Source organism: Lissotriton vulgaris, chromosome 3_2 (assembly GCF_964263255.1).
Source record: "Lissotriton vulgaris chromosome 3_2, aLisVul1.2, whole genome shotgun sequence".
Classification (NCBI taxonomy): Eukaryota; Metazoa; Chordata; class Amphibia; order Caudata; family Salamandridae; genus Lissotriton; species Lissotriton vulgaris.
Window position 1 is genome coordinate 194,916,984 of NC_141690.1, and position 24,576 is coordinate 194,941,559.

Consider the following 24,576-nt stretch of genomic DNA (forward strand, 5'->3'; position numbering starts at 1 on the left):
GCCAATCAGGATTCAGATCAGGGCATAGTACAGAAACAGCGATCCTCCATATTGTTGATGATGCGCTACAGGCCTTAGACCAAAACCAAGCATGCTTACTAATTCTCCTGGACCTGTCCTCGGCATTTGACACAGTAAACCACGAAGCATTACTGACCAGGCTGCGGAACAGGATGGGATTGGAGGGAAGTGTTCTGAAATGGTTTGAGTCTTTCTTACGAAATAGAACACAACGTTTCCTGGTCAACCAATCAATCTCACCTATATGCCCTAACTCAATTGGAGTTCCACAAGGATCGTCACTATCACCTGACCTGTTTAACCTGTATGTTGAACCCCTTACCGAAATTCTCCGAAACTCACAGATATCCTACCACATGTATGCGGATGACACGCAGATATACATAAAGATCGCCTCCCTCGAGGACATTGAGCTAATGAACGAGACCTTAAAAACGGCATTGCAATGGTTAAAGACCAATCATCTGAAACTAAATGCCAATAAAACAGAGTTCCTATTAATCTCACCAACAAGGAGCCAGGCAGAAATAAAGGAATGGACCAAGCTGGTGACGGCGCTAAATTGCACCCCCACCCTAGTCAACTCAGCTAAATCGCTAGGAATCACTTTGGACGAAAACCTTGACATGAAAACTCATATTAATTCAATGGCTAAAAGCGCCCGCTTCCACCTGAATTACCTAAGAAAATTGAAACCATTCATATCAGAGGCTGACCTTAAACTGGCAATCCAATCCCTAGTCATCTCTAGGATTGAATATGGCTGCACCACCTTAGCCGGACTACCAAACACGTCGACAGCACCACTAAAAGCCTGCCTGAACTCAGCGGCAAGACTCATTACGGGATCGAGAAAATTCGACCATATAACCCCGCACCTGAAAGCATTAAACTGGCTACCCTTTGAAGCCAGAATTCAACTAAAGTTAGCATGTATCACCCATAAAGCGCTCCACTACAACACGCCAAGTTACCTAGCCAAGAAAATTGAGCTATCAGGAGGTAACAGACCAGCTAGAAGTGCTAAGGAGCTGCTGCTGAGGCCAGCCTTCTTCCGAAAGAAAAAAACCTATGACAGAGCGTTCTCAGGAGCTGCCCCCAGAATCTGGAACTCACTCCCTCCAAGAATCAGGAAGATCCAGAATACTGCAACATTTAAATGGGAAGTGAAGAGCTTCATGATGAAGAAATTCTCCACTTAGGATCGTTTTGACCACAACGAAGTGCAGTCTGACTACTGAACTTTTGAGACAATATGAGACTGGTGACCTCACTGAGACTAAGCGGTATACAAAATGCTACCTCAAGTAAAGGCGATCGTATTTATCCACATCACTATATATCCTATCATATTGTGTAAACCAGATATGCCTTCCTTTTATATGTTATATGTTTGCGTAAATGGAATATGATATAAGTTATGCCTTAACCTACCTCTTAATGCGTATTGCACATTTGGGATGTATATCGGAATGTATATAGATCATTATGCACCTAAAGCTTATAACCTTCTACCTCATATCAGTGTGCTGTTTATTATTGTGTTGACACGGCGGAACTGTAACCTGCTCTTTATGTGAAGCGCTCTGATACCCACGGGTCTTGTTCGCGCTATACAAAACTCTATAATAAATAAATAAAAAAATAAATAAATGGCCTCATGCATCTTCATTGTGCCCAATGCCACACTTCACATGCGGCCTCTGCAGCAGTCCCTCGAAGATCAGTGGACGCATCGTTCAGGCCGTTGGGAAGATTGTGTGTCTCTTCCTCAGGCTACCAGGGACTCCATCAAATGGTGGATGAAACTGTCGCACCTTCTACAAGGGGTCCCATTTCACAAGGTCCTTCCGACTATTGTTGCAGATGCCTCACTGCAGGGTTGGGGAGCTGTGATCCTCTACGGTCCTCAGGATCGGTGTGACGACAATAGGAAATGCCAGGGAGGGATACCTGTAATGAAGACAGCAAATACAGTGTTCCCTTAAGGTAATGAAGGAGAGGTCTGTTAGCTGCTCGCTATTCCTTGTGCAGAGTAGGACCAAATAATGCAAGCACAAACAAGCATGTATTCGTGCTATCAGGCAGTTTATTGCAGCAACATAGAAAGGGTTAACTTCACCCCGAATATCCAGAACAACAAAGGAAGAATGGTCAACGATACCAGTCACCATGCAGCTACTCCTTGCGGAACCACCTCGGCCGACAATACCGAGCGATTACTAGGGACCAACCGTCCTCCGCATGAGTACCAGACCTGGCAACTCGCCAACGGAGGACACTGTGCTAAGCAGTGGCCGACAATGCCGCTCGAGTTCCGCCTGCTGTGGTGGAGTTGTTGCAAAGGGTGGCAGTATTTCGTTAGCGGTTGACTTCACCGCTTGTGAACCTGTCCGCTATGCTCCGTGAGCTGTGACTGTTAGGATCTCCGTTCAACCCCTCGCGGAGTGTTGGGCTAGGGCTTGCAGTGATAATTCCAGTCTCCTCCTACAGGCTCTAACTATCCCATCCGTACACCTTTGAGTGCTTGGGGGGGGAGGCATGGGGAGGAGCAAACCTAACAGGAGCTCACTTGGGCCCGCTTCAGGTACAAGGTCTCTGTTCCGAGACAGAGCGAAGTTATCACATCAACTTCCTGGAGCTAAGGGCAGTTCATCTGGCTCTCAAGTCTGTACCTGTCTCTCCAGTCCAGTTCCATTCAGACAGACCACATAACTGCAATGTACTATCTGAACAAGAAGGGAGGCGCCAGGTCAAGGGTCCTGTCCCTGGAATCCCAGACCATATGGAAGTGGCTTCTGGGGAGTCTCACGATCGTAGCTGTCCACCATCCGGGGACCTTAAATGTACAGGCAGATAGTCTCAGCATAAACTTCGTAGAAGCGCACGATTTGGTGCTAAACCAAAAGGTCGCTCAGGACGTTTTTCGGCGGCATTGGGGAGTGCCAGACTCCCAGACGCAGCAAATACAAAATGCCCCGTCTTAGCGTCCAGATTCCCACAACAAGGATCACGGGGGAATGCACTTTTGATCAGATGGTCGCAGACATTGCTGTACGCTGTCTTTCCTAAACCATCGACTCCTCCAGAGAGATCAATACACTCTTTAGATCTCCGGAGAGTATTTAGGTTTTACCTTGCCAAAACTCACACACTTAAGAAATCTGATCGGCTCTTCATTAACTACGGTTCCACTAACACCGGTCTATCTGCATCTAAAAGATCCATATCTCGATGGATTGTCTCTTGTATAGCTTTATCCTACCAGTTAGCTAACAAGACCTTAAAAGGCAAACCTAAAGCAAACTCTACCAGAGGGAAAGCTTCTACCACAGCTCTCCTTCGCAATGTTCCAAAGTCTGAAATCTGTGAGGCAGCCACATGGCGATTGGTGCATATCTTCACACGCCATTACTGTCTAGATTCTGATGCACAGGCCGATGCCCAGGTTGGTCAGGCCTCTTTGAGGAATTGGTTTGCATGATTGCAATTTGAATGTATTGGTTTTCATGTCCTGTATACTCTGTTGCTCGTCCGCGAAGTATTGGGTATGGGCTTTCTATTCTATTCACAGATTGACTATTGAGGAGTATCCCCTGGATGAGAAGGATTAGTTACTTCCCTGTAATCCTAGTTCTCATCCAGGGGTATACTCCTCAAAGTGATAAGCGACCCTCCCTCCTCCCCGGATGAGCATTACTGGAGTTGTTCTGTATTAATTGCATCCTCTATTCAGGTGTCTATACATAATGCATAATGTTTATATTTATGTTTGCTTTTGAAATTTTTATTGCGCACAAATACCCTATGGTGTCTCTGCGCATATCAGACTGCCTGGGACGGAGAAATACCAGATGAATCATTGATTGAATAACCAGGTTTTCAGGAGTTTACGAAAGATAAGTGTGGGACTGGTTTTGATGGACAGGGGAAGTGAGTTCCACAGCCTGGGGGTTGCTACTAGAAAGCGTCTGTCTCCCCACCTAGTGGTTCTGGTACGTGGGACCGAGAGGAGATGGGTGCAAGCCGAGCGAAGGTGTCTTTGAGGAGAGTAGATCCGGAAGGCATCCTTGAGGAACCTAGGTCCTGAGTCATGGATGGCCTTATAGGCAATACAGAGTGCCTTAAACTTTATCCTGCTCTTGACTCTTAGCCAGTGCAGGTGGCGAATGGCCAGAGAGGTGGGACGACTGGGGATGCCAAGCAGCATTCTAGCCGCTGCATTTTGCACTGATTGTAGTTTAGTTAGGATCTGTTCTTGTGTGCCAAGGAAGAGGGTGTTGCCATAATCCATTTTAGAGAAAACGAGAGTGGTAATCAAGGTTTTCCCTGCCCCTGAAGGGAGATATGGCAACAGCTTTTTGATCTTCCTTAGTGTAAAAAAAGATAATGAGACCACCGTGTTCACGTGGTGTTTGAACAACAGCTTCTCATCGAACATGATACCGAGGTTTCTGACCTTGGCAACCGGAGTGGGGGGTGGACCCATTTCTCTGGGCCACCAGCTGGAAGACCATTCCGGTGAAAGGTTGCCAAAGGTCACCACCTCGGTCTTGTCCGAATTTAACTTCAAGCAATTGCTTGACATCCAAGAACTAATGGCCAGCATCCCCTCCTGAAATCTTGCGGCCACGGCTGGTCCATCCTTGTGCACCGCCAACACCAGTTGGGTGTCGTCCGCATAGGTGGTTAAGCGGAGTCCGTGTGCTTTAATAGCTTTCGCCAGATCCGCCACATATATATTAAATAATGTGGGGCACCCCACACGGGAGGGTGAAGATGGGCAAGTAGAAAGTGCCCAGTTTCACCGCCTAAGTGTGGTTAGCCAGAAATGAAGCAATGAGGTCCCTGGCAAGATGGGTCACCCCCAGGGATGTGACACGGTCGATCAAGATGGAATGATCGACCGTGTCAAAGGCAGAGGACAGATCCAGGAGTATAAGGACCGCTGCCCCACCCTGGTCCATTATAGTCCTGATCTCGCCCGAGGCCTTTATGAAAGCGGTCTCTGTACTGTGGCCCTTCCCGAAGCCGAACTGGGTATTATCTAGAAGTTGATGGCAATCAATGAAACCCGAAAGCTGTTTGTTCATAATAGCTTCAAATATTTTGGCCGGGAATGGAAGACAGGCGATAGGTCTATAATTAACTGAGTCCGTGGGGTCCAGGGAAGCCTTTTTTAACAAGGGCTTGATGACCGCTTTTTTTCCAGATTTCAGGATATATGCCTGTCTGGAAGATGGAGTTGCATAAGTCGGTGAGTGGAGAAGTAATGACCTCAGTAAGAGCACTCGGTATAGATGGAGGACAGGGATCTAGTGGGGACCCCGCTTTAATTGAAGTGATTAGCTTGCTAATATGGTTCGTCGTGACCGTGTGAAAGTTAGAAAAGGTGGTGGTGAGTGGAGAGGGACAAGGGAAAGGGCTAGTGCGGTCCGAGCGTATGGGGGGGGAGAAAGAATAGATATTCGTGACCTTAGTAGAAAAAAAAAAGTTGCCACGGCGTTACACAGATCTTGAGAAGGTTCAATAGGAGGCCCTGTTGGAGGATTGGAGAGGGAGTCGACTACTTGGAAAAGTTTTCTGGAAGAGTTCTGGGCAGACTCAATTTGGGCAAGAAAGAAAGCGCTTTTGTGCTTAATGATAGCTTTCTTATATAATGCTAGCGCATCTTTATAAGTTTGCTTATCCGAGGGCCAGTAGCGCCCTACGCCAGCGCCTTTCTAAATTCCGGCAATACTGCCTTTGCAGCCGAAGGTCCTCTGAGAACCATTGAGCAGATGGTGTTGCCCGGTTGGAAATAATGGTTTTAGCTGGGGCTACTTGATTGATGGCATCCAGAATCCATTCCTGGTATCTACTGGACAGTATCGCAGGGTGCGGTGATGCCTCATAGGAGGATCTAGCCGAAATATTGGACAAAAGAGGATAGTCCAAGTTTTGTCCAGGCTCTAGTACTGATGGGGGTACGAGAAGTGGATTGCGGAGGGTTGGGGTTATGAGCCAGGATAGTAAAAGTAACTGCGGCATGGTCTGACCATACTACGGGGAGGATTGTAGACAGAGAGATGTTCAGGTTGTTGGTAAAACAAGCCATCAAGCGTATGGCCTGATTGATGAGTGGGGACTGCCACCAACTGCTGTAATCCTACTGCAAGTAAGTCGGCGATCAGTTGGATGGTGTCTTTGTCCCCTACGACTTCTAAATGAAAATTGAAGTCCCCCAAAATGGTAAAGTCAGAATGGGCCACAGAAAGTTCCGTTAGTTCAACAAGAGTCGACAGGAAGCGGATATTCGGGCCTGGGGGCCGGTAAATAAGAATTCCCTTAAAAACTTGATTATGATTCAGTGTAATGGAGAAACTGCAGGCTTCGCAATTCAGTTGGTGAATAGTTTCGATTTTGGATTGCAACACCCCTTTATGAATGCTAGGCCACCACCTCTCCCAGTGATTCTATCCTGTCTTACCACACAAAAGCCCTCTGGTGTGGCTGAGCAGAAATCTGGGCCGGAGGCAGCATCTCCCCAAGATTCGGTTATGAACAGGATGTCCAACTCCTGATTAATAATGACTTCCCTAATTTCCAGGCTATGTTTCGGGAGGGAACGGGCGTTGATAAGGGCCGAACGAAAAGAGCACTTAGGTGTGGGGCAGGTAATAAGAGCAGAAGGAGTCGGGCAGGGGAGGGTATAATTACAACCGGGACAAAGGGCGGGGCGGACAAGAGGCAGCTGGGGGTGGCAGGTTCCGGCAACGTGAGTTAGTAATGGGTATATTCAGTTCCCGCAACTGAGAAGAAGAATAACAGATTGAAGTACTGCGGGTATCAATGAGCACAGGGCCAGGGGGGGATGGCCCTGGACCCGGTACAGGCCCGGATGGGCCCAGACGGGCTTGCATCTGGCGCGTCTCCGGCGCGCCCGCTGCGCGGCCGGGAAGAGGGATTCATTTTATGGTGTCTGGGCCTGCAATCGGTCGGACACTAGAGCGCTGTCCTGGTCCTCAACTAAGATGGCGGCTGCTGAAAGAGCCTAGAGGGATCGAGGGCGGAGGTCTGAAGAAGCCCTAAATCGGCTCCTTGAGGCCCAGGCGGTCCCTTCAATGATCTCCCGCAGGTAAGGCAATGCGACGTGCAAGGGGGACAGAAACAAATCACAAAGCGCTTGAAATGAGAGAGCGCCTAAAATCGGCAATGTGCAAAGTACAGAGCAGTTAAAAACAGTGCTAGTAAATAATCGGCAAGTTTAAAATAATGTTGTCCCTAAACCTCCGGCTTCCGCCTCAGGAGTCTAATTCATAATGAAGAACGAGGTGTAAAGGCTCTTTTTATGGTGTCTGGGCCCTCAATCGGCCGGACACTAGATAATGCATAAAGAACTGACCTGTCACTTGTGGTGCATGATGAGAGCAGAGGGTCTCCTGCAGGTCTTAAAGGCACGGTACCCTAACCCTTGGAAACCTTAAAGGCAAGGTGTCAGTTTTTTGTCTTTGTTTCCTTATTGCTCTGCTATGCAGCCTACAGGCAACTGCCTGCAATTACAAATTTTCCTTGTGGCAATAAAGCATTGGTGTATGACAACTTTTCGGTGCATATCCTCTTTTCCTTATAGTTTAGGGGGGTATTTGTCTTGCAATACAAACCTATGTAATTTCAGCATTTTTGCCATGTTGGAAACATTTTACGCTGCATTCATGTACGTGTGTGTGTGTGTGCGCGTGCAGAGCAAGACCACTGACTCATTATCAGGGAAATTGCTCTCCCACCCTCGCAGCTCCACCATTAAGTGAGGTGCCCCTGCTCCTGCACTCTTGAGTGTTGGTGCTCGAGGCCCTCCTCCACCCGCAGTTTTCCCTGCGCCTCATCCCTGGTGGTCCAGTGGACCTCTGTCTCCTTTCTTTCTTTCTGCTCCTTCACTCGTTTTTCTCCCCTTTCTATCTTTCACCTTTCTGCACCTCTGCTCTTTTGCGCCTTATTTCTGCCCATTTTTTCTTTCTCTCCCTCTGCTCCTTCACTCGTTTTTCTCCCCTTTCTATCTTTCACCTTTCTGCACCTCTGCTCTTTTGCGCCTTATTTCTGCCCATTTTCCCTTTCTCTCCCTCTGCTCCTTCACCCTTTTTTCTTTATCCCTTCTTTCCTCCCTTTACCTTTCCCCGCCGCTGCTGCCCCCGCGGCCCCTCCCCCCCAGCGCAACCGGCCCAATCCAGCTCCCCTCCCCGCTCCCGCCTCCCAGCTGTCCAGCCCTCCCAGACCCCTACTTAATGGCGGCCACTGCGCGGCCGCGCCGCTGGTGCACCGAAGGCGCGTCAAAGGCAAGCACGTCTGCGACCCGTCTGTGACCAGCACCAGGAACCCTGGACCTCCGCCCCGCCAATACTACGACCCAGCACCACTCCACCCACTCAACCCAGGCTGCAACAACAACTGCAAGCTAGCATCACCAGCCGACACCCATGGACCCTTCAGCTGTTACCGCTGCCGGCACAACTGCAGCACCGCCAAGAACACGGATCCAGCACAACCCGTCCACAAGAACACAACCGAAACGAAGACCCTGCAATGCATCCTCCTCACCGTCCGATCCCTCCACAAACACGCCACAGAAATCTGAGACCTCCTCAACACCACCACCCCAGATGTAGCATTCTTCACCGAAACCTGGACCAACACCACCTCTGGACCGGACATCGCCATCGCCATCGCCATCCCCCAAGGATACAAGATCTCCAGGAAGGACCGCCCCACCCACCCAAGAGGAGGAATCGCCATCGTCCACAAATCCAGCCTCCGCCTGAGCACACTCCCTGACGAGTCCACAACACTGATGGAACACCTTCACTTCAAGATACTGGCCAGCCCCACCGCCGCCCTCCGAGGAACCCTCATCTACCGACCCCCTGGACCCCGCGGACCCTTCGCCATCTCCATCACGGATATTATCTCCCCGCAGGCCATCGCATCCACCAACTACACCCTGATGGGAGATCTCAACTTCCACCTCGACAATCAACTGGACCCCAACACCACATGCCTCCTGGACAACCTCCACAACATTGGACTCCGCCAGATCGTGACCGAGCCCACGCACTCAGCAGGACACACCCACGACGCCCTCTTCACTACAGGAAACTCCATCACCTTCAGACACACCACCGAACTCCCATGGACCGACCATCGTTGCGTCCACTTCACCTTCAGAACACCCACCATCCACAGATACCAGCACCTGCTTCCACAAAGAAACTGGACCAAAATCACCGATGACCAGCTCACCTCCTCACTCAACAACTCTACCCCAACCATCGCGGAAAACGACGACCCCAACACCGCAGCCCGAACCCTGCATAGATGGATCTCGGACAGCACCAATACCATAACCCCCCTCAAGAAAAACAACAATACCCGTGCCAAGAAAGCCAGATGGTTTACCACTGAACTTCGAGAGTCCAGGCGCACATGCCGCCGCCTCAAAGACCTGGAGAAACACCAAATCCACAGAAGCCCACAACAACTTCAGACCCGCCACCAACGCCCACCATCAACTCATCAGAGAAACGAGGAAAACAACGATTGAAGACAGAATCTCCACCCACGCACACAACAGCAAGGAACTCTTCAGCATCATCAAGGAGTTCGCCCGACCCACCAGCGAGTCTACCGACATCCCTCCCTCACAAGACCTCTGCGACAAACTCAGCATCTTTTTCCACCACAAAATCAAGAGCATCTACGACAACTTCGACGAAGACAACCAACACACTGAACCCTCACCAACCACCCCGACACCCGGAAACCAGCGATTGATGACTGGACAGCCCTCACCACCGAAGACACACTGAAGACAATGAAGTAAATCCACTCAGGGGCCCCCACGGACCCCTGCCCCACCACATCTTCAACAGCCGCCAACACCATCGCACCCATGCTCTGCCACACCATCAACCGCTCCCTGGCGACCGCCTCGTTCCCTGACCACGCAGAGGTCAACCCCCTCCTGAAGAAACCCTCAGCGGACCCCACCGACCTCAAAAACTACAGACCCATCTCCCTGCTCCCGTTCCCAGCGAAAGTCATTGAGAAAGCCATCAACAGCCAACTCGCCACATTCATTGAAGAACACAACATCCTCGACTCCTCCCAATCCGGCTTCAGAAAAAACCACAGTACGGAAACCGCCCTCCTCGCCGCAACAGACGACATCCGCACCTTACTGGACAAAGGAGAAACAGTAGTCCTCATCCTCCTCGACCTATCAGCGGCGTTCGACACAGTCTCCCACTGCACCCTAATACGCAGACTCTACGATGCAGGAATCCAGGACAAGGCCCTCGACTGGATCTGCTCTTTCCTCTCCGGCAGGACGCAGGTGGTCAGACTCCCTCATCCTCTCCCTATCCAATGAGCCCAACATCGCCAGACGCAACTTTCGAGAAGGCATGGAAGCCGTCGCCAAATGGATGAAAAACAGCTGCCTACAACTAAACACCAACAAAACCGAAGTACTCATCATGGGCCCAAACCCCCACGCCTGGAGCGACACCTGGTGGCCTACCGCCCTCGGAAACCCGCCAACCCCCACAGACCACGCACGCAACCTGGGAATCATCCTGGACTCCGAGCTCAAAATGGACCGCCGGATCAACTCGGTCTCATCTTCCTGCTGCCACACCCTCCGCCTCCTTCGTAAGACCTTCAAATGGATCCCCCTCGAACACCGAAAGACAGTCACTCACGCCCTGGTCACCAGCAGACTCGACTACGGCAACGCACTCTACGCCGGAATAAACAAAAACCTCATGCGCAAGCTACAGAACATCCAGAACGCCGCCGCAAGACTGGTCCTCAACCTGCCAAAACACTGCCACATCGCCCAGCACCTGCGCACACTCCACTGGCTCCCCGTCGAGGCGAGAATCACCTTTAAGATGCTCACCCACGCACACAAGGCCCTCTACGGCCCCGGACCAGCATACCTGAACAGCCGACTCAAATTCCACGCACCCCAAAGGACCCTACGATCAGCCCAGCTTTCCTACGCCGTGGTCCCTTGCACCAGAAAGACCAGATCGGGAGGCCGCTCCTTCTCCTTCCTCCCGGCCAAAGCATGGAACGCCTTTCCGCGCCACCTCACAGACAACATCGCTCCCCATCTTCGCAAGAAACCTCAAAACCTGGCTCTTCGACAGACCCCCTCCTTGATGGAATGGAACCTGCACCCCCCCCCCCCCCCCCCCCCTCCACCCCTAGCGCCTTGAGACCCTTACCGGTGAGTAGTCGCGCTTTAACAAACTCCTGATTGATTGATTGTGTGTGTGTGGGGGTATATATATATATATATATATATATATGTGTGGGATTATTCACAGATTATGACTTTGAGTATACCCCTGGAAGAGAACTAGGATTACAGGTAAGTAACTAATCCATCTTCACCACCACACCTTGGGGTCCAGGACAATGGGGGCTAGATACATTGCTCTACATTGCTCTACCCAAGGTCCTATTCAGGGACTGAATGAATGTCCATGGGGTGGATGAGAGGATCAATAACATTGTTATGCATCACCTCCAAGCTGCATCCCAGTAGTTTATTTTGTTGACTTGAGGATTTTTAGGACACATGTTTCAGGAGCATAAAAATTTGAAAATTCAAACTAAGTGAAAATCAGCCCTTAGCCTGTTTTTAGGGCGAGCTAACGTAGCTTGCAATGCAAAGCATTGCAAGCTGTCAGCGAAGACAACTAATGTTGCCCGTATTTGGGAGAGTGGACACGAGAGGGGCACGAGCGCAGACGCGGATTTCACCTCGTGGGCGCGCACGTCGCCTTGCCCCTCTCGTGTCTCATTCCCTTGCGCAAACGCACTCCAGTCACGCATGCGCACATACCCAGCCACACACTCTGCATACACACACTGCATACACACACAGACCCACGCGCACACACGCAGACCCACGCAGACCCACGCGCACACACACAGACACATTCGAACAGACACACACACACGCATACACCTCCCTCCCCGGGCTCTTTCGGCGTGTTCCGTGTCTCCTCTGCAGCGCTGGTCGGAGTCGGCCGGCTTCACTGCTTCCTCGGCGGCGGCGGGCGGAACTTCCTGCTGGATTGCAGGCCCCGCCCCCGTCTCGGCCAAAAGTGCCTGACTTCCGGTTTTCACGGAGCAGGGCTGCGGCGGTGATTTCTTTTGGGGGCAACAGCGGTAGGCACCCTCAAATTTGCAATGCAATATTAGTATTGGCAAAAATGTGTAACGAGTCGCCACAATAATAGTATTTATTTAAAACGTAACCTACCTGCATCTCTGAAGGGTTGTGTTCTTTTCCCTTTGCCTGTCTGTGCACGGTCAAGAAGTCTCTTTTGATCTATCTCACTGGCAGGAAGGAGCCTGGGCTCAAGGGCCGGATTGTGATTGCGTAACATGAAGTTGATAAACAACAAGCAAGTGTCTAGGGGGGGAGGGGGGGTGAGGGCTCGCCTCATGGTTTGGACCCTATGCAACACACTCCACACAATACCACTCAGTGCCACAATTATATGCTACATAATTACACTGCACTCAATGCAACATACACTCCAAACAATACCACTCAGTGCCACATAATTGCACGCCACACAATTACACTCTACTGAATACATCATACACTCCACATAATTACACGCCACATAATTACACTGCACTCAACGCAACATACACTCCAAATACCACTGTCACATAATTACACGCCACATAATTATACTCTACTGAATGCAACACACTCCACACAATACCACTCAGTGCCACATAATTATGCTTCATAACTACATTGCACTCAACGCAACATACACTCCAAATACCACTCAGTGCCACATAATTACACTGCACTCAATGCAACATACACTCCAAATACCACTCAGTGCCACATAATTACATGCCACATAGTTACATTGCACTCAATGCAAAATACACTCCAAATACCACTCAGTGCCACATAATTACACGCCACATAATTACACTCTACTGATTAGACTGCGCTCAATGCAACATACAATACACTCTAAATACCACTCAGTGCCACATAATTACACGCCACATTATTACACTCTACTGATTAGACTGCGCTCAATGCAATATACACTCCAAATACCACTCAGTGCCACATAATTACACACCACATAATTACACTCTACATAATTACACTCTACTGATTAGACTGCGCTCAATGCAACATACACTCCAAATACAGTTCAGTGCCACATAATTACACACCACATAATTACACTGCACTCAATGCAACATACACTCCAAATACAACTCAGTGCCACATAATTACACACCACATAATTACACTGCACTCAATGCAACATACACTCCAAATACAACTCCGTGCCACATAATTACACGCCACATAATTACACTGCACTCAATGCAACATGCACTCCAAATACCACTCAGTGCCACATAATTACACGCCACATAATTACACTGCACTCAACATCTAAGTCACGTAAATACAACACATATTGCATTACAAATGCTATAGGTGTCACATTTGCGAAAGTTAAAACTATTGGCATTGTAAATGACAAAGCTATTCATTTTGGTATTTTCAAAACCAACAGATAAATATAAAATTTGTCATTTACAATACCAACAGCTCAAACTTTCCTAATGCGAGACCTATTTCATTGCAAATGCTTGTTTTTTATTGTTCCCATCAGCTTTTCCATCTCCAGTATAACAGGAATGTTTGCATCCAGTCCTCAGTAGTTGGTGCTGCTGATTATATCCCTTGTTTAGCTGCAAAAGGAGTTGTGCTATTGGTTTTGTTATGCTGAAGAATGAGTTTCAGTTGGCTACACATAATCCCAATAGGATTGTATTAGGGGTTTTTGGTAGAGCAATTTATAAAAGGTTATGTTTCATAGAAGTACCCCAATAGCTGGAAACTTTCAGACCGCTCCAGAAAAGATGCAGCTGCTGTTAGCCATCCTACAGCAAGCACCATTAATACTACTTCATTATGTCCCACTTGTAAAGCCTTTCTGGGCTACAATAGGGCTATAATACCAAAGCGTTGTTTGCTCATTAAACTGGCACCGTCTGCATATTATCTGGTTGTGCACCCTAATTTGTCTAATTATTGCTTTTGTAATAGTACAGTATAGTTTGGTACCAATAGTACAAATAAGAGTAAATATAAACAGGATAATGGTATCAGAAAGAATAAACACTGTTCTCGAGGCGTGTGCACTGTAAATACACATGCCTGCCATCTAGTATTACAAGTAATTTTTCCTCATAGAAGTCCTTTCGGTGATGGACGTCTTATGTCCAAACCTTACCTCAAACTCTGCACCTTTCAGGTATAAATATACCAACGTTGCCTTAAGCAAACAAACGGTGGTGATTCTGGAGCAGAGCAGCTAATCTACTTTCCGAGAGCCCAGCAGAAGCGAGAAGCCCACGGACGCTTCCCCTCCTCTTTGACGCGCTGAGAAAGACGCTGCCTTTCCTCTGCGAGAAAATCCAGCTCTGGCGTTTCCAGCCTACCCTTATCTGGTCCTGAGAGGGAGATACCAGACCTCCTACATTCTATTCCCAAGGTACAGTGCTGATTAAACCCTTAGAGAGAATTCTTGAACAGATCCTTGGCAACAAACCTACTTAACTTAAACTGCTACTTACTTACTTCTTCCCACGTATTAGGCTTAGGTCAGGTACACTGGGGTAGGCGTATTTTAGAAGCACCAGTTGAGCACGTTAGCCTATGTGTATATGTATATATGTTTTATCCATTTTAAAGTGTCTTATGGCTAAGAAACCATATCAATGCTTTTACAGTATTATTTCATAATACTCCTTTTACTGTACGTACTTTACTTCACAATAAGTATTGCAATTGTGGCAATTCATTTCTCTTGCATGAGAAGGAAGACTGCTCAATAAATGATACCTTTTATTGAAAACGCCCGTCTCTCTATTCTCTGCACCCTGGTGAAATTAAATATGCACAAATGACTGAGTGAAATAGCTGTCTATTGTTTCACACGACTCTAGAGATTGACTCTTATTCTGAGGGAGCAAAGTTGTCATGTTTATGCGGTTGTCCGAAGCTGAATCCCTTCTTGTCTGAGCCAGGGAAGCTGATCACTTCCTATTCAGTCAAGAAAGTTTCCAGTGACCTCTGAGCTAGCTGGCGCAAACCTAAATTAAGTCTAACATAGTCAGTAGAGACCTAGAAGACCTCAGTCCTACGTCTAAACTGCTGTTTATGTTATTCCAATGCGCAGGGCCTATAGGGAAAATAGTAACTACACTACAACACAGCACCTACTGAGATCAGTACCAGCATTCTCCTTAGAAGGCATGCATGGCTTAGGATTTCGGGGTTTAAACCGGAGGTTCAGCAGTCAATTCTAAACACCCCTTTTGACAGAGAACATCGGTTTGGTCCTGAAGTCGATCTCTCATGAAAAGTGGCAAAATCCATGACAGCGCTACAATCTCTATCAAATAGAGGTGCCTTTTGCCTCTTACAGAGCAGGGTCTAAAACTACATCTTCAGACCCAAATGCTTCCTCTTATAAAGGCACCACTCAATTCTCTCCCTCTAGAGGTTTCTATAGAGGAGGGTACAAAGGAAAAAATTCCAAGGGTAGGGGTAAAGGCGCCACACCATGTAAGACCCCTTCCCCTGACAAACAGTCATTTGCCCACACTTCCCTGATCACTTAACACCCATCAGGGAAGACTTCAACAGTTTCTCCCCATTTGACAATCTATAACAACTGACAAATGGGTGATCTACCTTATCCGAGATGGTTATTGCCTGGAGCTTACCACCAATTCTCCAAACATTCCACCTCACAGTCACAAACTGTTGTCAGACCAAATACAGTTACTCAAACAAGTGGTGCAATCTCTTAGAAAAGGGAGCCATAGAACCAGTTCCAAATCAGTACCAAGGTCCATGGGTTTACTCTCTATTTTCTAATCCGCCAGAAGGATGACTCCTTTAGACCAATTTGGATCGGAGTGCTAAACCAGTACATACTATCAGAACATTTCCATATGGTAATGCTTCAACAGTACTTCCACTTCTAGAGCAAGGCGATTGTATGGCTAAACTAGACTTAAAAGATTCATATTTCCATATTCCCGTTCATTCAGCTCAGAGCAAATGTACTCTCATACGGAGTAACTACTGCTCCCAGAGTGTTTACCAAATGTCGGGTAGTAGTGGCAGCTCATCTGAGGACAACAAATTCACGTCTTCCCATACCTAGATGACTGGCTCATCAAAGCCAGCACACCCCAGAAGCGTCTAGAACACATTCAGGCCACGCTATACCTATTCCACCAATTGGGTTTCATAGTCAACATGCAAAAGTCTCACCTACAGACTTCACAGATTCCATCTTATCTAGGAGCCACTCAACACTCACGCGGCTCTAGCCTTTCCCAATGCAGCCAGAATTTGCAATATTCAAACTCTATTGCTGTTAGAGGCGGCAGACCCGAGAGCAGAGGACGGGACGGGACCAGGGTTCGATTCCCGGCGCGGCAGGTTTCTGGACCAGGGTCAGCGGACTCGATAATTCTCTCGCCTCGGTGCCCACTCTGATCAGCGTTCACACTCGGCAACTCTGGGCATTAGCTTGCCTCATCTTCACTAATGGCCCCACCAGACCGCCGGGGATGCCTGGTCTCACCCTGGAGATATCCATTAAGGGACCATCTCTCAGGGAAGCCAGGAAGGGTTTCGCAGCGGTCGAAGCGCCTTGGGACCCTCCGGGTAAGTAGTGCGCTATATAAATGCCTATACATTTACATTTACATTTACAGTTCAGGCCGACCAAACCTTACCAGCCAGGACTTTTATGCAACTACTAGGAATGATGGCTTCATGCATAGCAATAGTGCCTCATGCAAGATATACGTGCGTCCACTACAAGAATGCTTAGCAGGTCAGTGAAACCAGTCACAAGGTCGATTAACAGAGCTAGTTTTGGTAGACAGCCGCACCAATCGCTCTCTGCAATGGTGAAACCCACAAAATTTATCAAAAGGGCGGCCCTTGATCAACCCTGTTCCACAGATCGTGCTAACAGTAGACTCATCTCACACGTTGGGGTGTACATCTACACCATTACACAATTCAGGGTCTCTAAGGAAACCAGCACAAATGTCTCCACATCAACTATCTAGAGCTTCTAGCAGTATTTCTAGCGCCAAAAGCTTTTCAGTCTCATCTCAAAGGCAAAGTTGTCCTAGTCGCACGGACAACATGACCTTCTACACACCCACCCGCCAGCTACGGTCTACCAGCCTCGCCCTCGCAACCGTACCACGTATCCGAAGAGCCACCGCCGGAGGCAGATCCTTCTCCTACCTGGCGGCCAAGACATGGAACTCCCTCCCCATCCACCTCCGGCTGACCCAGGACCACCTCGCCTTCAGGAGACAACTCAAGACCTGGCTGTTCGAGTAGTAGGGGACCCCTTTCCCCAAGCGCCTTGAGACCCTTCCGGGTGAGTAGCGCGCCATACAAATGCTGTGATTGATTGATTGATTGACGGCTATGTACAACAAGCATTGGCATAGCCAATAGGTCTCGCTTTTGGGACGTAAGTGATTAGCCATGCAACACTTGATGTTTAGTGAAGGATATTGTGCTGGATAACTAAACACTTACAATGTCCCAAAGGCAAGACCTATTGGCTATGCATTGGGGGGCCTTATAAGTGTTTAGGTAGAGCTATTGAATTTGCCGAAGTTTCTAAGCTATACTGTAGAGAACTTTGGCTGCTGTGCAGCATGCAGAGAAGTTGTAATTAAAAAGTGTAAGAAGCACTGAGTGATGCTGTGCTGGCCCGGAGTGATGTTGTGCTGGCCCTGATTGATGCTGTGCTGGCGCTGACTGATGCGGATTGATTCTGTGACTCTGCAGAGTGATGCTGTTGTGTTCCTGACTGGCGCTGTTGTGTTCCTGACTGACTCTGTGTTGGCCCCGAGTGACGCTGTGCTGGCCCCGAGTGACGCTGTGCTGGCCCCGAGTGACGCTGTGCTGGCCCTGAGTGACGCTGGTAAGAAAGCTTACTGCCAGACCTTGTTATGCAGCAAAGTGGAAACGATTTGTTGCCTATTGTAACAACAAATGTATTCCTCTAGATGCTTCTGTTCAAAACATAATTTGTTACCTTTTGCAGATACAGCAATCTGGACTAGTTTACACATCTATTAGATTGCACCTTGCAGCAGTAGCTGCGTATTTGCAGAACAGAAGGCATTTATCTTTGCTCAAAGTTCCTGTCATTAAAACCTTTATGGAAGGCTTAAGGAGTACTACTACCAAGAATCCCTCCAGTGCTGAAGTCCGGTGCTGAAGCTGTACTTAAAATACTTATGGGTCCACCCTTTGAACCATTACACAATTGTCCATTACAGTTTCTTTCTTGAAGGTTGCCTTCCTCATTGCAATCACTTCATTTGGAGAGTTAGTGAGTTACCTTAGAGGAACCCTTCTTTCAAGTCCATAAAGATAGGATAGTTCTTCGCACCAATCCAAGATTCCTTCCCGAAGTAGTTTCTGATTTCCATCTTAACCAATCAGTTGAGTTATCAGAGTTCTTGCCTCAACCTGATTCAGTAGCAGAACAAGCTCTTCACACACTTGATGTCAGAAGAGCATTATTGTATTACATCTAAAGGACAAAAGATTTTCGTAAAATAAAGCAACTGTTTAATTTGCACCACCTCACATGGGCATGCCTATTTCTAAATCTGGCATTTCAAGCTGGATTGTTAAATGCATTCAAACTTGCTAAGTAAAAGCCAAAATAACTATCTATACCCCTAGTGCGCATTCCACTCACAAAATAGGGATATCTTTGGCCTTTTTGGTAATATTCCTATAGCTGGCATTTGGATGGCAGCAACATAGTCTACACCACACACAGTAACCCCTTCGCTGCTAGGCCTTTCCCTGCCCGTGCTAAGCCTTTTTTTGGCTATTTGGGGTAGTTTGCACTTAGGCCCCTGTAACTTTTTGACCACATAAGGTATCCATGCCATATTTGCGTCCTTTTCTTTCAACATCATGGAGATTCTAAAGGTACCCAGGCTTTGTGGATTCCCCTGGAGGGGACCCAGAAATTAGCCAAAATACAGCAACATTTTGTGTGTTTTTTTTTTTAATTGAAAAAAAGTGCTGTAAATGAAGGCTTCTTTTTTCCCCTGCAAATGGTATCAACAGAGGGTTTGTGGGGCAGAAATCACAATTTTACCCAGCTTTCGGGCACTGACAGACTTTCGACAGAAAACCAACATTTTTTACGCAGTTTTGGCATTTTACTGGGACATAGCCTATTTTTGCTATGTTTTGTGCTTTCAACCTTCTTCCAGTTAAAGGTAGAAATGGGTGTGAAATCAATAATGGATCCTGGAAAGCTATACACTTTAGAAAAGTAGACCAAATTCTGAATTCAGCAAGGGGTCATAGATCCTCCAAGGTTTCTTTATAGAAACTAACAGTTGAAAATGGGAAAAATTTAAATAGAGTTTAAAAAAACAGCCATTTGTGCCAACGTTTTCACCTGTAACTTCTTTTAATTATGACAGATGTTTGAAAGCAATATATTGTTAGTCTCTGCACCTTTCTAGTTGTGGGGATATATATAGGACCTGTTGGTTCACCAAGAACCCGACGAACCTAGAGCCAATAACTGAGCAGTGTTGTGCAATGTTTTTTTTATTATGTACCGGGTATATAGCAATTAATTTGGGAAAATATATATAGTGAAAAATCTGGATGAGACACCTATGTATTTCTGAAATTGGAACAAAATATAAAGTTTAGAAACAGCTATTTGCACATTTCAGAAATTGGGAGTACCCTAACTATCGTGAGATTGATAGGACAATTTTCAAAGTGACTTATTTTTTACACATTGTCTTTCATTTGGAAGGCAGAAATGCATCGAAAGGCAGTAGGTAATAACAGTTGCTCTACAATTCTGTGTTACCCTAAGTCTCCTGATAAAAATGGTACCTCACTTGTGTGGGTAGGCCTAGTGCCCGCAACAAGAACTATTCAAAATTAGACACCCAGGGGAATCCAGGATGGGGGGATTTGTCTGGTTCTCGCCAGGTTCTATTACCCAGAATCATTTGCAAACTTCAAACTTCGTAAAAAAATTTTTTTTAAATCCTCACATTTCTGTGGTGGAAAGTTCTGGAATCTAAGTGGATCCACAAAATTCCACCCACCCGCGTTCCTCAGTCTTCCGAGAAAAATGGTACCTCACTTGTGTAGGTAGGCATTGTGCCCGCGACAGGAAACAGCCCAAAATGCAACGTGGACACACCACATTTTCACGGTGAAAACTGACCCGAGCTGTAGATTTTGAATCCTAGCTATGCCGGCACCTAGACAAGCCTAGCAAACCTATACATTTTTGAAAACTAGACACCCAGGGGAATCCAGGATGGGATGACTTGTCTGGCTCTCACCAGGTTCCCAGGAGGGGCAGAAAGATAGTACCATTGTTTTTGAGTGGGGGGCATTGGCATGCCTATTCTGAGCAGCACACCTGGTGCCTAGTGGACTTTCTTTCCCCCGGGGGGCAGATCAGGGGCTATTGCCCCCATCGCCTCCGGGGAGGGGCAGGAAGTCTTTTGCCTTCTTTGGGGGCGGGGGGAAAGGTGGGGGCATTGGGATGGTCATTCTGGGCAGACCCAGCCCTGGCCTATAGTAAAATAATCCATGGTTCCATCATGAGCACAGGAGCACTGATGCTCATGAAGGAACCATTCCATCATGCGCACCGAAAAGGTTAACCAAACACTATTGTGTGGATGTATTAGCACACCAGCAAGCCAATGTGGGGCAAGGAGTGCTAAAGACACTTTAACAGACAACTGCAACATCTACTGGTTAGCCACCGCTTTGGGAGAATACTGCCATGTAGTCTATGCAAAGCATGTGTATTTCTAAAACACACATGCCTTGAACGGATTATGTTACTTACCTAGTAAGCATCTGTTCTTGGCATGTTGAGCTGTAGATTCACATGCGCTCCTCCGCCCTCCCCCTGACACCTGTAGTTATTTTTGTTCTCATTATTTACAGATGGCAATCTTACACGTCATTCACTTACTCCATTCTCACCCTCTTGCGGTAAAACAGTCCAATAATGGAGTCGATGCCCATGCACACTATCCCCGAAATGAGGAGTCACCGTACCTCGTGACTGGAAAGACTACTTTAAAGAAAAACAACTTGCAATAATACGGACCAACACTAGATCACATGAGTATGCAAAGCATGTGAATCTACAGCTCTGTATGCCAACAACCGATGCTTACTAGGTAACATAATCTGTATATATTTAACTGTATTGCGTTATTTGACTATGGAAATCACAAACCAGTTTTAAAAGGAAAAATATGTAGAGGAAAGTGTAGCCCTATTGTCTGCAACTGTGCAGATATGCAGAGAGACGGTGTCTCTTAATGCTCACAGCCCACCAGTATCCCATCCTGCCCAGCAGGTGGCAGTTGCCTCAGTTCTTTTTTTCGGCTCTTGGAGGACTAGGCTCAGTTGTTTTTAAGTTTTCTTCCTCAAACCTCACTGATGCATTTTTGACAACTACTTTACTCGACCAATATCATCTGTTCAAGTGTTAGACATTTTCTGACCAATTGTTTTTCATTTGTCAAATAAAATGTCATCCTAATTTGACAAGTTTCTGCCTGTGAAAGGAGGCCAAGTCAGACTTGCATAATATTTGTATCATCTGTCTTCCTGAGAGTCATGTTCCTGACAAATGTCCACACTGCGAAACCTTTTCCAGTAGTACCCTGAGGCACAGGGAGAAGACTTGCCTCAATGAGATGGAAGAGCTGCACAGTCAGGATCAGGCGTAGCATGAAGATGGGACGTTGCGATGAGAGGGTCAGTCCTCAAACAGGGCTCTTACACCTCCTTCTAAGGACTCCATGCAAGGGAGATCCAAAAGGACGACCACCATAAAAAATTATGCCTTTCCAGGTCGACGTCTAGGACATCCAACGTCGAGACAAGTTACAGTGCCTACATGCTTGCTGTCGAGAGTTGAGTTGATGTCGAAGAGGAGGCAAGGTTCAACGTTGGGATATAGGAGATCGACGTCGAAGGACACCTTGACGTCGAGACTCGGGAGAAGTTTGATGTCAAAGTCTGTCTACACGGAAACCCAAGAAAAAACAGATGTCAAGGAGTCTATTAACGTTGAGACAAACTGAAAAGAGAAAATTAAGGCGTTTACCGTCCACCTCAGACTTTGAATACTCCAGGGCTTATTCTCAATCGTCGACCATCTTGGTTATAGACTGTTCTACGCCTCTTCCAGCGTCTCTTCCAAAAAAACCTTTGGAAGCACCTCTGCTGACTAGACCTCCTGCTTCTCCTCGAAGATCATTCCAGATTGTCAGTCAATAGCACAGTCTCATTCGAGACCACGCAATCAGTCTCAACACTCTTCACGACGATCTTGTCACTCGTATCACTACCATCATGCATCCAGGTCTCTCCCCCTCTTCTAATTCTTCCTCCTGCGCTGGATGATATTCACCATCACTGACTAATTCTCCCCTGCCAAGGGTCTCAAGTGAATGACATTAACACCTTTCAAGAGGCGCTTGTGTGAGGGGCATCGAAGTTGAACATTCCAATGCCCACCCAAACTACCTCAACATCAGTAATTTTCGAAACGTGTCATCAAAGGGCGGTGTCTAGACTCCTGCAACCGCTCGTTCTGGATTTATTGGAACCAGCCATGCCTATGTTCTTTAAACCGGCTGCAGCCAAGTCAGCTCTGTCGAGGCTCCAGAAAAAAAGTATAGATCTCTGGAGCAGGACCAGTTGTTCATTCGTTCAGATCCTCCCCCTGATTTAGTGGTCATCTTCGCTGCAAAAAAAAAGTGCACTCTAGTATTCCCTCTACAGTTCCTCCAGAATACAGTAAGAAGCTTGATTCAGTGGGACGCAAGGTATGTGGTACAGCTGCCACTACCATGAATGGGCAAGTGCCCTACTGGAGAAATGTTGCAGAGCCTTATAGGACTCCATGCAGCTCTTGAGAGATGCTGCTGAAGGCCCAGAAGAGATGCCCGAGTTTAGAGAGTTAGGAAACCGAAATTGCAGTGCAAGACTAAAGCACATTTGAAAAAACAGATTTCATTTTGATGATGAAAGGCCTTTTCAAATGTCAGCTCCTCCGGTCACATACAATACCATAGTTCACTTTTCTGTAGGGTGTGAGAAAGTGCCATATTTCTTGCATGGGTATGCCCTCACTTTTTGCTGAATTGCTGATGTGCTTTGACTGAGTATGCCCTGGGCTCCTGCCAACCTGGGCTCCTGCTACCCAGGTGCCCAGGGCCTGTGTTCCTTCCCTAAAACTGTGTTGAAACTAAAACCCAATTGGCATCTCTGGCCACCTGTCAGCCCCAAGTAAATGGTACCCTAGGTACCCAGGAAAGACCCCTAAGGGCTGCAGCACTTATTGTCATCTTTGGGGGGCCTGTACCCTGACACCCACACACTCCCTTTGCAGGCTGAGTGTCGAGGTACAAAACTAAACAGTCAACATGGCACACAACCCTGTGTGCCATGCCCACAAGCTCACTGCCCTGGCATCCATCAGTCACCCCTCTAGCTCGGTGCCCTATGCCAGTGGTGTGGGCATGGGTGCATGAGCCTTGTGCCCCTACAGTACCCAGGGCCATTCCTGGGCAGTGCTGCCATTTAAGAGTATACGGTGCTGGGAGGTCGTCATTACGAACTCCACAGCACCATGATGGCTTTACTGAAGACTGAGAAGTTTGATATCAAACTTCTCAACACATTAAACCCGCACTGATGCCAGTGTGGGATTTAATGTAAAGTGCACGACAGAGGGCATCTTAGAGATACCCCCTGAAACCTAACCAACTCCCAGTGTTCTGACTGTGTGGCTGCCACCACCAGACATGTTTTTGGACCGCTGGGTCGAGAGCCTGCCACTCTCTGAGGCCTGGAACAATGCACATCCTGGGACGAGGTGCCAGGCCTCCTCCCCCAGGATGGGCAGGGGCAGCTTCAAAGGCATTCCGCCCTTGTGAGCTTCTCCTGACCATTTGCTGTACCCAGTAACTGGCCCCCACCAGTTCTGATCCCCACTCTGGTGGGAAGAATTGTGGGAAACCCTTAGTGAGGAAAGGGTGTGTGCCAGCCCATGCCAACCCCACCCCACCCCTCCGGTGGGAGAGGCTAGGTGAAGCACGACTCCGGGCTCTGGCCATCTTGAAGATGGGGAGCCCTGCCCAATCACAGCTAGGCTCCTGCCCCCATCCCACAGGAGAGGAGCAGACTAGCGGGTGTACTCACCCCAGGGCAGGGACCCATTGGTCTCTGCCCTTGCCCTACCAGTAACACCCCTAAATTTTGTATTTAGGGGCACCCCGAACCTTCCTTCCTCAGATCCCGATTGCAACACAAGACCAAGAAACAAGAAGACCTGCCGCACAGCTGCTAAC